Below are 16,588 nucleotides of genomic sequence, written 5' to 3'. Positions count from 1 at the left end.
TGTGCATGTTTGGGATTCTTTATATCCATTCTCCAACTTCAGCCTTCCTACGAGGGCACCTGACATCTGGGGCAAGAAACACTGAAGAAGATGGCGTCGGCCAATGCCTTTATACTCCAGCCGTTTTGACGTCGGAGAGGAGGCGACACCAGCCGACGCCGGACCCAGACTTTGGAATTCGGCCGACCGAGGGCTGCCTGAGGCAGGACAAACCCATATGTTATGACTGCAGTTGCATATCTATCGGACATCTACATTTATGGTAGGTACAAAACTGTACTATTTACAGGGTGCTTAGATTACACAATGATGACGAAGCAGCTCAGCAAGCACTTGATATTGTTCAACAAGAGTTCCTAGATAGGGGTTATTCTAAGACAGAGATTACTGCTACTATAGATGAAGCATGGACACAGACGAGCCACAGATGCAGACCATATTTTAGCAATGTGGTACAAACCACTGAACATATTCCCATTAAAGATGATGATTGTGAGTTGTTCTCCAATATTCTAGTGACATTAATTAGTATACCTCCATTATTAACAGACATTGGATGTTACTCTAGGAAGCACCAGGACTTATAAAGTTGGAGATATTCCTTTGTTCTCCTTTAGGAATAATAAATCTTTGAAGCAATATTTTTGCAGTAAAATGAAGGTAACCAGACCACTGCATGCCAGTATGTATGTATGTGTATATATATTAATATATATATATATATATATATATATATATATATATATATATATATATATATATATATATATATATATTAGATGTTCTGGTTATGTTGACTGCCGTACGAACAATGTATGTGGGCAAAATGAACAGGATGTTAAAGGATTGGATCCTTGAGCATTGAAGAGATACTAATAATCAAAAAGAAAATAATGCCCTAGCTAATCATGTGAAACAGACGGACCATATACACACTTTTAGATTTTTAGCTATTCAGGTTATACACCCTAATGTAAGAGGAGGCGATCTTGACAATTACACTGAAAGTGCTTAACAAAAATGGATTCTTATGCTTAATGCTGAGAGGCCCCCAGGTTTAAATGGGACTACATCTCTTAAACCTTTTTTAAAGTTACACCGTCTAAAGCATGTTTAATATGACGTAAATATTATTGTCTTATTTTTCGTACTTTTTGTAATCTGACGTTTTTAATGTTGTTTACGTGTCTTATGTTGAATGGTCAGATGTTTATATCGTGTTTTTAATGTGGTTTAATATGGCATTTAATGAATATATTTTAGTTGTTTTAGATCTTTAAGTACTACTAGTTCTGCAATTGGTCTAATTATATCAGCTGACTGTTTAAACTGATATATGAACTGTTTTTTTATAATCTATTTGTCTGAGGAAGCGGTAGGATTTATCGCGAAAGCGCTTACACTTCTGTTTTTAACAAAAAATGTTTTGTGGTTGAGTGCAAGACCGGTACAGTTTTGTTTTCTTTTTACTGAATACCAGAGTCTTGGGATTTCTGCATCGGATGCTGTCGCCTCTTCAATGACGTGAGGGCGTCATGGGTATAAAACATGCAGCCGACGCCATTACATCAGTCTTTCTTGCCGTGCGGTGCCCTGAAGCAGAAGCAGTTCGCAAGTGCTGGTCGGCCGACTCCTGAAATTTTCGTTTTTCGAGTTTCAGACCTGACGTCTTCTAAAAGATAAGTATTCCATTGGGGATCCTTTTTTCTTGCTCTAATCCGATGTCAGATAAAGTTAATTGTTTTGCCAGTGGAAAGCAAATACCTCACAGAGATTTTCATTCTTACTGCGTCATCTGTTTAGGCCCAGATCACGATGTTCCTCAGTGTCGGTTCTGTGCCTTGTTCAACGCCTGAACTATTTGTCGTCGGGCTATTTTTGTTGCTGAATTCTTTCGCTCTCATTCTCCATTTTCCGAAATGGCTTCGATGTCATCTTGCTACCGGTCTTCCGTAAAAACGTAGGGATAAAGACAGAGGCAGACCGCATAGGCCGGTACTCAGTGAGGCGCATTCGCAGCCCCTGATACCCATTTATACAGATTTGCAGGCCTCTGCTGACACCCTTTCGGAGTCCAGTATGCCGTGAGTTGCTTCTTCGACTATGGAACCTGTGGATGTCTTAACCTTGAATGGGTCCCGAGCCGCTGTGTAGGCACCGGCTTCTGAGGGTGTATTCCAACCTTCTGATGGTCTTATGAAACTGCCGTCTTCGTTTCTAACTAAAACTACCGAGTTTCTCAGGCCCAGAGTTCGCACTTCGCCTAGAATACTGAGGACCAAAGCGCATGCTCTAGCTCCCATACCACGGAAACAAATGCTTAGAATAGCTGAAAACCTTGTAACTTTAATTTGGGGAAGACAGCCTTCCCCCTCTGTAAGACAAAGGATTGATTTTCCTTCTGATTCTACAGACCGTGAGCCTGATGACTCTGATCCCTCTGATTACCAGGACATTCCCCTTATTTTCCTATGAGAATTCAGATGCAGAGGATTCCATCCCCTCTTCTTCCCCTCCAGAGGACTTTTCTTTTGGTGGAAACCTTGCATACCTTGAGAGCATTTCCGCTGGGAATGCCAGGACTACCCACAGTCCAAAAAGAGACTCAGAGAATTTTTAGACTTGCCTCAGCACAGGACTCTAGCTATACCTTCTGTTCTTGAAATTGTAGATGATGTCTTCTTGGAATCCAGCATTACCCCTTGATACCTTGCCTCCAGCGGTCAGGAAACCTGACCGGTACTACAGAGTACCTGACTCCCACAAGTTTCTCTTTAAGAATCCTACTGCAGATCCAGAGACAATTTCCCAGGGACCTAAAGGCATTAGGGCTAAAAGAGCCAAAAGTCCTACCCTTTCGGACAGGGACTCTAGGGCTTTAGACAGATGATGTAAGAAGGTATACACCTCTGCTACTCTGGCTATCGGGGCTTTAAATTGCCAGTTTCATATGTTAAAGTAGCAGCAACATGTTATGGAGCTAATTAAACAGAAAATGATGTTGATTCCTGATTGTACAGAACATAAAGATTTACAAGAGTTCATGCATTCTGCTAACCAAGTTGGAAAACATACTTTGCAATGTGGTTTTGATGCCTTAGAAGCATTTTGTAGGGCTGCTGTCACTGGGTCTGTTCTTAGAAGGCATGCTTAGCTTAAGGAACTTATCTTGCCAGACTATTTCAGAGCGAAATTACTAGATGCACCACAAAGTCAAGAACACCTGTATGGCAATAATGCCGAAGTCCTCCTCAAAAAGATGTAGGAAAAAGCTACATCTATGCAAACTGACCTTCTCAGTTCTAGCCCAGGGGCAGCATACCACCATGATTACATTCTCAGGGTATGCACAGATCTAAGTAATGGCGTTATCCCATTTCTAAAACAGGGAGTAGTAAGCCAACATCCTTTGATGAAATCTCTCAATGACTTACACTTAATTCTTCCAAGCCTTGCCCAAATACTTGCACCCATAGGAGGAATCTTTCCCTACATGCAAAAAACTGGGAGTACATCATCCAGGACAGATTGGTCTTAAACATGGCATCCCTGGGATACAGATTCTACTCAAACACACTGCCAACCCCAGGCGGTTGGCCAGACCTCCTTCCACACCAGTGGCAGAGGCCCAAAAGCAAGTACTTCTCTTTGCAGTATCAAGGCTATTTGACCTATGCCAGCAGAGCATAAGGGGTCAAGATTTTTACTCAAGACTGTTTCAGGTACCCAGGAAAGAAAGCTCTTGGTGCTCTATCCTGGATCTGTCTATTCTCAACCCCTTCCTGGTGGTTCCAAGCTTCCAAGATGTTTACTCTCCAACAGATGCTTCCTATGCTAGCCAAGGACTCCTGGCTAAGCCACCCTAGACTTAAGTTTTTTTTTTTTTTTTTTTTTTTTTTTTTTATCTGCACATACCCATAAGGGAGTCTTGCAGGAAATACCTAAGTGTCACAGCAGGCGCTATGCATTATCAGTTCTCTGCACTTCCCTTTGGCTTATCTACTGTGCCCAGGGTTAACAAAATGCCTAGCACCAGCTATTGCATATCGCAGTATTGCAGGCAGAGAAAATTCGAATTCACAAATACATGCACGATTGCCTGATTCAGATGGATAGTCAGGAATTGCTACTCCAGCACCTGACATTTGTACAGAGACTTCTAACTTCACTGTGGTACACCATCAGCAAAAATAAATCACATCAGGTATCCAGCCAACAGTTTGTATTCCTGGGAGCAAGCTTGAACACAACTTCCCAGATGGCATCCCTCACTTCAGAAAAACAAATGTTATCGACAAACTATTTAATTCTACTCGCCACCAAAACCAGCTGTCTGCAAGAAAAATACTGCAAGCCCTAGGGTTCATGACCTCTTTGCATTCTAATAATTCCATATGCAAGACTGCATATGAGGAAACTTCAGTGGTACTTAAAAATCCCTGATGTCAACTTTCTCAGAACCTGGAAACAATGAATGTTCTTCATGTTTCACTGTTGCAGTCATTACATTTTTGGTAATCTGCTGGCAGGTTGCCCTCAGTCGGCCTGAATACCAAAGTCTTGGGTCCTGCGTCGTTTGCTGTCTCCTCTTCCATGACGTCAGGTCGTCAGGGGTATAAAACATGCATCCGACACCATTTTCTTTAGTCTTTCTTGCCGCGCGGAGCCCGAAGCAGAAGCATTTCGCAAGTGCTGGTCGGCCGACTACTGAAATATTTCAGTTAAAGTTTCCGAACTGTAGTCTTCACTAAAGCTAAGTACCCCATTGGGGAAACTGTTTTCTTGCTTTTTACTGATGTCAGAAAAAGTTAATAATTGTATTACTTGTGGGAAGCAAGTACCTCATAAGGATTTCCATTTATACTGTATTCCTTGCCTAGGCCCTGATCACAACGTGCCTGGCTGTTGGTTTTGTGCTAGATTTAACCAACGCACTATTAAGCGTCTGTATATTTTTGCATCAAAGTATTTTGGAAACAGATTTAACTACCCAGAAATGTCGTCGGACAATAATCCGACTACCCGGAGTACATAAAAAACGCAAGAGAAAAGGACAGAGAAAGGCAGTCACAATCCAAAACGACGAAGCTTCTCCTAAGTCGGTCACCGGTACTCAGTGAGGCGCCTTCGCAGCCCCTGATACCCGCTACCTTCGAGTTGCAGGCCTCTACCGACACCCATGTGGAGTCCAGCATCCCGCAAGATACTCAAGGTATTGGACCGACGGATGTATCTCCCTCGGATGGGTCCAGAGCTGCTGAGCAGGCACTGGCTTCTGAGGGTGTATTCAGACCTCAACATTTGTACATCAAACCAATGACAGCTGCAAAACCAAAGACAAAAGCAATTTCTAAAACTAAAAAACTGACGCATGAGCCACGTGCACAGGCCTCCATGCCTAAAAAACAGATGATCAAAATGGCTGAAGACCTCATTACCTTGATCAGGGGTTCCCATCCCCCTCCAGATAAGAGGCCTAGGCAAGACACAGACATTATGAATCTTCAGATCAGGTTTATATTTCTTCTGATTCCTCTTCTGATCAGGAATTATCTTTACCTCCCTATGAGGATTCTGATACTGAGGAGTCTATTCCATTTGCATCTCCTCTTGAGGATTATTCATTTGGAGAAACCTTGCATACTTTGAGGGAGCATTTTCACTGGGAGAGTTAAGACTTCTCAGAATCAAAAAAAGAGGCTTAAGCATTTCCTCCTTCTCCCTCAGCCCAAGCCTTTAGCCATTCCCCCTGTTTTAGACATTGTGGATGATGTGTTTTCGGAGTCGAGCTTGACCCCTGACTCCTTACCTCCAGCTCCCAGTAAGCCCGACTGATATTACAGGGTCCCTGACTCACATACATTTTTATTTAGAAACCCTGCTGCTGATCCTGAAACTATTTCACAGGATCCAAAGGGACTTAAGGGCTCAAAAGCAAAAAAACCCTACCCCCTCTGACAGGGGTTCAAGGGCACTGGACAGATGGGGAAAAAAGGTTTATACATCTGCAACTTTGGCAGTCAGGGCCTTAAACTGTCAATTTAATATGCTTAAGTACCAACAACATGTTATGACATTGCTGAAACAGAAAATGATGTTGATTTCAGAATGTGCAGAAAATAAGGAATTGTATGAATTATTGCATGCAGCTGAACAAGTTGGAAAGCATACTTTGCAATGTGGTTTTGATTCTTTAGAGGCCTGTTGCAGGGCCACAGTTACTGGATCTGTGATTAGGAGGCATGCCTGGTTAAAGGAACAAAATGTGCCTGATCATGTTAAAGCTAAATTGCTAGATGCAGCTTTACAGCATGATTCTCTGTTTGGTGTTAAGGCAGAAGAGGTTTTAAAGAAAATGGAAGAGAAAGCTAAGTCTATGCAAACTGTTAAAGATTTCTTACAAGTGCAGCCACTTAGATTCAGTAGACACTGGCCTACAAAAAATTGGTCCTTTCCTGTGTCAGACAGAGCTCAAAGGGGCAAATCCAGACGCCCTAAGGGTTCCAGGTACCAGGCTCAAGACTCATACAGGTCAAAGTAATGGGGCACATCGACCTCCAAATTTGGAGGAGATAAAGCGCAAACCTACAGAAAGCAATCCCAGTGACTTCCCTCTGCCTACACCAAGCACTTATATTTTGGCAGCACCCATAGTGGGAAAATTAGCACTTTTTGCTAAAAATTGGTAGTTAATTACCCAGGACACGTGGGTACTAAACATCGTATCACAGGGATACAGATTCCATTTCCACACTCTGCCAATGACAGATGGTTGGCCAGATCTGCCAAAAAAACAATGGGCAGAGGCACAGAAACAGGTTACGTCCCTCATGGATATTTATTTATTTTTTATTTTATTTATTTATTTATTTAACATTTGTTGACCGGGATATATATATATATATATATATATATATATATATATATATATATATATATATATATATACACACACACACATATATATATATATATATATATATATATATATATATATATGTATATGTATATATACATATAGATACATGAATACACATATACACACATACACTTAAATATGTGAGTATATAGAGGAAAGAAAGAAAGAAAAAGAGGAAAGAAAAAAACACAAAATAGGACCTAAAAAAATTCACAAAGCACAGTGGGAGTTAGAAGAGAAAAAAATGTTTAATCATGTCATATATAGAAGGTAGAGAAATCTCAGCAAAAAGAAGTAGATTGGGGAGTAAAAATAAGAAGATGCAAGTATCAGTCCTGGCTTCGACAGGGGCAAAACCATTTGGTTTTAATGAAGTTTTTCAGTTTTTTTCTTAAAAAGGTTGGTGGAGGTAAGAGATGTTATTTCATTTGGAAGTTTGTTCCAAGTATTGCCAACTGTATTTGCGAATAGGCAGTCCCCAGATTTATTAAAGGATTTAGTGGTGGCAACTTGTAGCTTTTTTGCAGATCTTTAGGTTAGGAAGGTTTTTATAAGAATTAACTAGGCTACATAGTATGGGAGTATTTGTAGGATGATGTAAAATCTTGTGAATAAAAATGAGTTGCTGGTAAGCTAGTTGGTTTTGTACTTCCAGCCATCCTAGAAGTTTAAGATTAAGGCAGTGGTGAGTACGGAAAGGGGCGCCGGTGGCAAATTTGGCTATGTTGTTGTAGGCTGTTGCTAGTTTATTTAGGTTGCATTGGGATAGATTCGTATAGATAGGGGAGGCGTAGAGTAGGCTGGAGATGAGGTGGGTTTGGGCAATAGAGATATTTGTTGACTGTAAGAAATGGTCTGATTCTGTAGAGGAATCCAAGTTTTCTATTTACTGATTTAATAGTTGAGTTAATGTGTGTGTCAAAGTTGAGATGGTTATCTATTATTACACCAAGGAGTTTTGTGGTAGTTTCAGGGGCTATTTCTGTGCCATCATTAGATTTTGCTATGAAATTGATTGAGGGGGACTTGTGTGTGGGAGTATAAAGTAGTAATTTAGTTTTTTTGGGGTTGAGGAGGAGACATTTTTGATGGAACCAATTTTCAACTACAGTAAAGACTGTTTGCGTGTTTGTATGTAATTTTGTATGGGGAGGATGCGGTACATTTCAAAGTTGAATCATCTGCATATTGTATGCATGTAGTTTGGGGAAGGGAGGTTTTTAGATCATTAATGAAAATTGTGAAAAGGAGAGGTCCAAGAATGGATCCTTGAGGGACACCGAGGGTGATAGAAAGCTGAGAAGATGGATTGTTTTCCCACAGGACAGCTTGTTTTCTAGGTAGGATTGGAACCATTTTATTAGTTGATGATCAAGGGAGAGTGATTCGAGTATACTTATCAATAGTTGGTGATTAACCATGTCACAGGCCTTTGAGAGGTCTAAGAAGACTGCAGAAGATAGAAGGTTTGAATTCCTGTTTTTATTAATGCAGTCTGTAAAGGATAGAAGAGCTGTAGTAGTACTATGGTGTGGCCTGAAACCGTGTTGGCAGTCAACTAGTAGGTTGTTTTGTAGGAGGTACTGAAGTAATTGCCTGTGAATACATCTCTCGATAATTTTTGCAAGGGGAGAGAGAAGGGCTATTGGGCGGAAGTTTGATAATTCATTCAAGGTACCTCCCTTATGCAGAGGGATGATATAGGAGATTTTCCAGATGGATGGTACATAAGATTCAGAGATAGTTCTGTTTATTAGGATAGAAATAGGGTAGGCAAGTACACCAGCTGCAATTTGCAGGAATTCAGGTGGGAGAAGGTCTGCTGATGGAGTACATGGTTTAAGAAGCAAGGAGTGTATTAAAGATGTTTGAATAGGTTGAAGATTAAAAGACTGGGATAAGTTGGTTGGTGTGGGACATTTAGTGGTGTTAGTAGTAGGTAAGGTAGTTGCTAGAGACTGAACTGTTTCAGAGAAAAAATTATTAAAGGTGCCGGCAATTTGGTCAGGAGGGAGTTGGCTTAGGTTAGAGGGGGTAGGTGTTTTGGATTGTCCTGGGTGGAGCAATTTGTTGATACCTGACCAGAACTTTTGAGGATTGTTTTGTTGGTTTTGTCGAATTTTGAGGTAGTAGTTTTTTTTGTCCAGGTTTATGGATTTTTTAGTGGTACGAATTTGTTTAAACTTTAGTTGATCAGTTGGATCTTTAGATTTTCTCCATTTGGACCAGAGTTTGTTTCTTCATTGTATGTTTAGCCTTGTATCCTTAGACAGCCAGGGGGCTGGTTTATTTTTTGTTCTAACAGTACAAGTGGGAGCATGGTGCTCAAGGATCTGTAAAAATGTTTTGTTAAAGTATGAAACGGCTTTGTCAAGAGGTAGGTATTTTAGTGGAGACCAATTGCATGCTTTGAGTTCAGCTTAAAATTACTAGGGTTGAAATATTTTTTGTTTCTAGTAGTTTTAAAAGCTATTCGATTATGAATGTGAGTCTTTTGTCTAGAGATGTAGGTAAGAGAATGGTCACTAATATTGTCTGGGAGTATACCTGTTTGATAAGTATGGGGGTCACTATTCACTAGTATCCAATCTAATATAGTTTGTTTTTTGCTAGGCTTGTGGGATCTGGTAGGGAAGGAAGTGGTTTGGTGGAAGCCAAAGAGGTTTATATGTGTAGTTGGAGTAGCAGAGGTACAGCTATTCCTGTCAATATTAAAGTCACCAAGGAGTATAGTTTCTTGTGGTAGGGACATGGACAGCCAGCTTAGTGTATTTTCTAAAGTACTGATATTGTTCCCGGGGGGGATGTAAGAGCAGATAATGTATATTGATTTCTTAGCATTAATTTGGAGCATTGATGTTAAAAATTCTGCATTGTTATGTGGTGGGGGATACAAGTCTACCGATGTGACCTTCAGTTGAGATTTGAACAGTATTGCTACTCCACCTCCCTTTTTATTTAGCCGGTCTAATCTGAGAATGTTGTAGCCAGGGGGGGGGGATGTCATTGTCTTTAGTTGTGGGTTTGAGCCATGTTTCAGTAAGGCATAAGATGTCAAAGGAATAGATGTCTAATAGGGCATGTTGCTGGGTTATTTTGTTATTAACACTTCTTATATTGAGGTGACCTATAAGTAAAGAGTTTAGATTTTTTGGGACATTGAGGGGAGTGGTAGTAGGGGCTGAAAGAGTATTTGGAGTGGTGGTGTTAGGACCAGGGTTTGGGTGGATATCACCGTGTAGTAGTCAGAAGTTTTGAGATTTGCATTTTAGTTTGAACATTTTACAGAGCGAAAGGTGTCCTTTTTTCATTTGGAGATGCTTTATATGGGTTAGTCTACGAAAGTGTGGTAGAATGAAGGATGAAGAGGAAGTTATGTTAGTGTGTTAGGGAGGTGATAGGAGGGAGAGGGTTTGTTTGTCTTGGGAGGTGAAGAAATGTAGCAAAAGCTGGGGATTCATAGGAAGTTAGGCAATGAGATATAAGTATGGAGGTGAGGCCAATGGATAAGGAAAAGAATGTTTAGGTGAAGAGGCCTACAATAGTTATACATAGTGGGAGGTGAAGGTTGGAGGAGGTTAGGCACAATGGAAGAGGAAACTAAAGAGAAGTTGTGATTTGTGGAGGGATTGAGGGACAGGGTGGGTGTGGAGAGGTAAGGCTAACTAAAAAGGAGCCAAAGTTTGTTAATTGTTATAGAGTTGTGAAGTGATGTAATTGGTAGATTAGGGTTGAGGGTATGACTCAGGAAGTATAGGTCAGGTGCTCTAGGGGTGTGGGGCCAAATGGAGCCAAAAGTTTGTTAATGGAATGGAGTTTTGAGAAGATGTAATTGGTGGATTAGGGTTGGGGGTGTGGCTCAGGAAGTATAAAGTCAGGTGTACTGGGGTGGGTGGAATTTGGGGGTAGGGTAGGGGAGCGGAGTGAGCCCGCAGGGCGAACTGAGTGGGTAGAAACAAGAATGCCAATCAGTCAGTGAAAAATGCTTAATTCTAGAGGAAAAGATTTGTTTACCGGTCTGGATAGCGTCAGGAGATGCTATCGTGTAGGCAGTAAGAGACAAAATTATGCAGGAGAAATGTTATAATGGAGGTAGTAAGAGAAAAAATCAGTTTACTATGGGAAATGATAGTAGAAATAAGAGGGGAAAGGTCTGGGCAGTGGGATATTGCCTTATGGAGGTGGTAGGAAAATAATATCCTTGAGAATCCTGAGAGTCTGGTACTAAAAACACTGTACTAGGAGGAATACCTTAACTGGGATAGGGGAGACACGGCACGGTATTGCAGGCAATATGCTAGAAAGTGTGCAGAGAGAGAGGACAGAGGGCAAAGAGTGGGATATGGCTGCTGGCTAGCCTAGGTTTGGAAGTGTGCCGTAGTCTGCTAGAAAGTAGTAGTTACAGTAAACACATAGTAGCCAAGTTTGTAGGAAAAATTACATACTTTCTGACTTCCTTTCTTGGAAAGGTACAGAGATAACAGGAGGTAGATGAGGCAGTAGGAGATTATTACTGGGTTCCTTTACTTCAAGCAGTGTGTTTAGCTTCCTAGTTCAGGGTGTGCAAGATTGATGAGCTTGGAACTTTGGGATAGAGAGAAAGAGCTGTAGTGAAAGAAAAAAAAATTCTTTAGAAAAGGCTTAAGAATGCAGTAAGAATGTTAGGTATAAGCAAACATACTATCATTTTACACATCTTAATGGAGTAAAATACAGATATACTGTAGCCGGCAGGAGAGCACTTGGCTCTAGTAACATGGTCCTTAAAATTACAGTAGGCATCCTAGAAAAGACACTAGAAAAATAATACTCTGCTATGGGTTGTTGTAAACAGCAAATAAAGAAAAACAGTTTTTGCCTACTAGCAATTTAACAGTTGAAATACACAAGCCAATGTAGAAAACAGTAGTGAGGCTAGTCTCAGTATAATCATGAAAGACACAACTCTGGCCAATTACAAATTAGCATACAGCTAAACATACATGAAAAACAATCTTTCAGGCTTAAAATAAAACTTAAATGCAGTTTCTAACAACTGATCTGAAGTAGTTACTTCATTTGCTCTGCAACCTGTGGGTATCGGATCCGAGCCGGCAGCTTTCCAAGATCCTAGCTCCTCCCCCTACCCATAATCCCCTGCTACCAACCGCATTACCTCAGATCGTTTTTTGCCGCGGCTGAAGAAGCTTTCCCTTTGAAGAGCTCCTGGCTGGTTGAGATCGTTTCTATTATAACTTCATCCTAAAGTTTCAAAAATCGTGTGTGTGTGGTAGTAAACCTTTTTTCTACCCCTTTTTAGTGCTAGTTTAAATTTTTTCTGGTACAGTTAATTAGTTTTTTCCTTTGTCACTCCCCCTCCCCCTTTAGCGTTTGGGTGTGTGTGTGAGTGTTTAACATGGCGGAAGGGCCTAAGGCCATTTTCTCTAAATGTACTGAGTGTGGCCACAAGCTTTCCCCAGCTGATGGCCACACTCATTGCGTTTTGTGCGTGGGCGTGGCCCATCTTTCAGAGGCCTGCCAGATCTGTGCGGTCTTTAACCCCCAGGCACTTCGGGATAGGAAAAACAAGCTGATCCTGGCGGGAAAACTCCCCCAGGAGTCAGCTTCTTCTTCCTGTCTCGTTTGGGCTCCGGCTGCCTCAGCGACTTCGGCACCCTCTGTTCCCTCAGTTCAACCCTGGACTTAACCTCCCTCTTTGGGTTTGAGCTCTGGGGAAACTAGTGCCTCCTCAACTAAGGAGAAGAGGCACAGGGATAAGGAGGGACATAGATCCCACAAAAGGCGGGCCGAGTCTCACCCCTCGGCTCCGCCAGCAAAAATAGCCAAGTCTCCTTCGGGGGTCTCCGGATCCTTCTCCTCTCGGCTCCGTTCGCCTAGCTTCTCGCCGGAGGAGGAAGATCGGTCTCCCTCAAGGTCGTCGAGGCGGCCCTCCCGGCCCGCCTCGACTACCTCTTCCAGGTCAACCAAAAGCATCTCCGAAGAGAATATGGATTGGATGATGCATCAGTTCTTGCCGACCCAAATGCAGATGGGGGTTCTCTTGCCTCCCCCCCCCCTCTGGGGGGGAGTGCGGCCCCCATGTTTGCCCCGATCACTCCTTCTCCGACTCGTTTTCGGATCTCGGAGTCATCGGAGCCAGGGATTTGTCGGCGCCAATAGCGCTGGTCTCTTCGCCGACTATGCCCTCGAGCTTGTCGGATCCGAGCTCTCGGGGCCAAGGGCTGAGCGTCGGATCCGAGGGAGGAGTTGTATCTTCGGAGCTGTTGGCTTCGGAGCGCACCTCCCTCTCGGCGCCGACTGCTTCGGCTCAGACCCCGATCCCTTCCTCGGAGTCGAGGAGATTGATCTCAGAGGCGGGCGAGGGTGATTCTCCTTGGGCTTTTGAGGTAGTGGAGAGGGTACTGTCGAGATCCTCTAGATCCCCGGTTCGGGCTTCGGATCCACCCATACCCCCACTGTATGAGGGTCCGTCTTCCATCATCCGACCATCGGGACAAACTGCCCAAGCACTCCAGCTAGTTCCTGTGGAGGAACAACAACCCGTGGATGAGCCCTATTCGGATAGCCCCACCGAGGAGGTTCCTCGGAAACATCGGTGAAAAAGGAGGCACCTGGGCTCCCCCGAGTCCGTTACCACCAACACGGACTTAGATGATAGGGAGGGTTCCCCAAGGTCACCCCCTGAAGATGTCTCCTTTGGAGACATCATGGAAATGTTGCGTATTAGAGGGGGGGTGGTATGCCCAAAAACCTTCCCTTGATGAATCCGTGTTCCTGGAGGCGTTTGAGGCAGGCCCATCTACTTCCTGTGTTTCCCCTCAGTTGGTGGAATTAATTACCACCAGGGCGTGGAAGGAGCCCGACACCGTGGAGCCAGTTCCTAGGCGTCCCGATAAAATACTGAGTCCCCCCACAGATAGGCAATTAAGGGCCAAAGGATCCCCTGTTGATGCCATGTTGCTGGCGGCGGCCACCAAGAAAGAACTCGCTCAGGAGAGTTCTCTGGTCCACCCGACTGGCTCCTTACCGCGACCAAAAGGCATCAGCTCTCTGTAGCGAGAGATTACGCACTGACCTCTAGCCCACAACCTAGGCATTTCAGTAAACCTGCAGAAGTCCTGCCTGTGCCCCACTCAAGCCCTGGAATTCATAGGGGCCAGGTTGGATACTTGAATCTCTCGAGCTACTCTAACATCAGTCAGACTGAACAGCTTGTCTCATCAGGTATTAGCCCTGATGGTATGTGCCATATAGTTCAGCGCCCTTATAGAAAAGGTCACTGAAGCAAACATCCGCTTCCCAATCCGGTCCAACGCTTGAGATTCTTTATCTGGCGGGTGGACCAGAGAACTCTCCTGAACGAGTTCTTTCTTGGTGGCTGCCGCCACCAACATGGCATCAACAGGGGATCCTTTGGCCCTTGATTGCCTATCTGTGGGGGGACTCAGTATTTTATCGGGACGCCTAGGAATGGGCTCCACGGTGTCGGGCTCCTTCCACGCCCTGGTGGTAATTAAGTCCACCAGGGGGTCGGCCGGAGGGGACACCCAGGAAGTAGATGGGCCTGCCTCAAACGCCTCCAGGAACACGGATTCATCAAGGGAAGGTATTTGGGCAGACCACCCCCCCCCCCCTCTAATACGCAACATTTCCATGATGTCTCCAAAGGAGACATCTTCAGGGGGTGACCTTGGGGAACCCTCCCTATCATCTAAGTCCGTGTCGGTGGTAACGGACTCTGGGGAGTCCAGGTGCCTCCTTTTACACCGACGTTTCTGAGGAACCTCCTCGGTGGGGCTATCCGAAGAGGGCTCGTCCACGGGTTGTTGTTCCTCCACAGGAACTAGCTGGAGGGCTTGGGCAGGCTGTCCCGATGGTCGGATGATGGAAGACGGACCTTCATACAGTGGGGGTACGGGTGGATCCGAAGCCCGAACCGGGGATCTGGAGGATCTCAGTAGTACCCTCTCCACTACCTCAAAAGCCGAAGGAGAATCACCCCCGCCAGCCTCTGAGAGCAATCTCCTCAGCTCCGAGGAAGGGATCGGGGTCTGAGCCGAAGCAGTCAGTGCCGAGAGAGAGGTGCACTCTGAAGCCAACAGCTCCGAAGATACAACAACTCCCTCGGATCCGACGCCCAGCCCTCGGCCCCGAGAGCTTGGATCCGACAAGCTCGAGGGCATAGTCGGCGTCGAAGAGACCAGCGCTATCGACGCCGACAAATCCCTGGGTCCAAATGGGCCCGGATCCGATGACTCTCAGATTCGAAAACGAGTTGGAGAAGGAGTGATCGGGGCAAACATGGGGGCCGCACTCCCCCCCCCCCCCAGAGGGGGGGGAGAGGCAAGAGCACCCCCATCTGCATTTGGGTCTGCAAGAACTGACACATCATCCAATCCATATCCGCTTCGGAGTTGCTTTTGGTTGACCTGGAAGAGCTAGTCGAGGCGGGCTGGGAGGGCCACCTCGACAACCTCGAGAGAGGCCAATCTTCCTCCTCCGGCTCCTGCGAGAAGCTAGACGAGCGGAGCCGAGAGAAAGATCCAGAGACCCCCGAAGGAGACTTAGCTATTTTCACTGGCGGAGCCGAGGGGTGAGACTCGGCCCGCCTTTTGTGGGATCTATGTCCCTCCTTTTCCCTGTGCCTCTTCTCCTTAGTTGAGGAGGCACTAGTTTCCCCAGAGCTCAAACCCGAAGAGGGAGGTTGAGTCCCGGGTTGAGCTGAGGGAACAGAGGGGCGCCTAGGCCGCTGAGGCAGCCGGAGCCCGAATGGGAGAGGAAGAAGAAGCTGACTCCTGGGGGAGTTTTCCCGCCAGGATCTGCTTGTTTTTCCTATCCCGAAGTGCCCGGGGGTTAAAGGCCGCACAGATCTGGCAGGCCTCTGAAAGATGGGCCACCCCCAGGCACAAAACGCACTGAGTGTGGCCATCAGCTGGGGAAAGCTTGTGGCCACACTCAGTACATTTAGAAAAAATGGCCTTAGGCTCTTCCGCCATGTTAAACACTCACACACACACCCAAACGCTAAGGGGGGAGGGGGAGTGACAAAGGAAAAAACTAATTAACTGTACCAGAAAAAAATTTAAACTAGCACTAAAAAGGGGTAGAAAAAAGGTTTACTACCACACACACACGATTTTTGAAACTTTAGGATGAAGTTATGATAGAAACGATCTCACCCAGCCAGGAGCTCTTCAAAGGGAAAGCTTCTTCAGCCGTGGCAAAAAACGATCTGGGGTAATGTGGTTGGTAGCAGGGGATTATGGGTAGGGGGAGGAGCTAGGATCTTGGAGCTTGGAAATCTGCCAGCTCGGATCCGAAGTCGGATCCGATACCCCCAGGTTGCAGAGCAAATGAAGTAACTACTTCATATCTTCTTTTTAACTAATATGGTTTAGAAATTCTATCAATGTACTGTAGCCTATGAAGATATGGTGTTGAACTACTGCACATTCTCTGGGCAGGAAGAGAAATAGTCACTAGTTCCAGCAGGTTTAACATAAGCCTTAAACGTAGCTCAAAAGCATCATTTAAACACAGGGGGTAGCTAATTATACAAAATAATCCATAGCAATTCTGTTCCGAAGTCAAAACGCTAAGGTAGTCATTCGTCAAAATGAGATAGTCGCTAGAGCTATGTTTCTATGATAAAACATAAGGCGCTGTACT

The 16,588-nt window shown here is 44.4% G+C and overlaps 1 protein-coding gene across 1 annotated transcript in view; it reads left to right on the top strand.

Annotated features, from left to right (window-relative positions):
* Positions 1-16,588, top strand: part of TOP2B (DNA topoisomerase II beta) — a gene marked incomplete in the record, with an annotated part of 2,991,925 nt that overhangs the window by 2,429,418 nt on the left and 545,919 nt on the right.

Source organism: Protopterus annectens, chromosome 3.part1 (assembly GCF_019279795.1).
Source record: "Protopterus annectens isolate FY-2018-M chromosome 3.part1, PAN1.0, whole genome shotgun sequence".
NCBI classification, from domain to species: Eukaryota; Metazoa; Chordata; order Ceratodontiformes; family Protopteridae; genus Protopterus; species Protopterus annectens.
The sequence above is the reverse complement of the archived record's forward strand: the minus strand, read 5'-3'. Positions and strand labels throughout refer to the sequence as shown.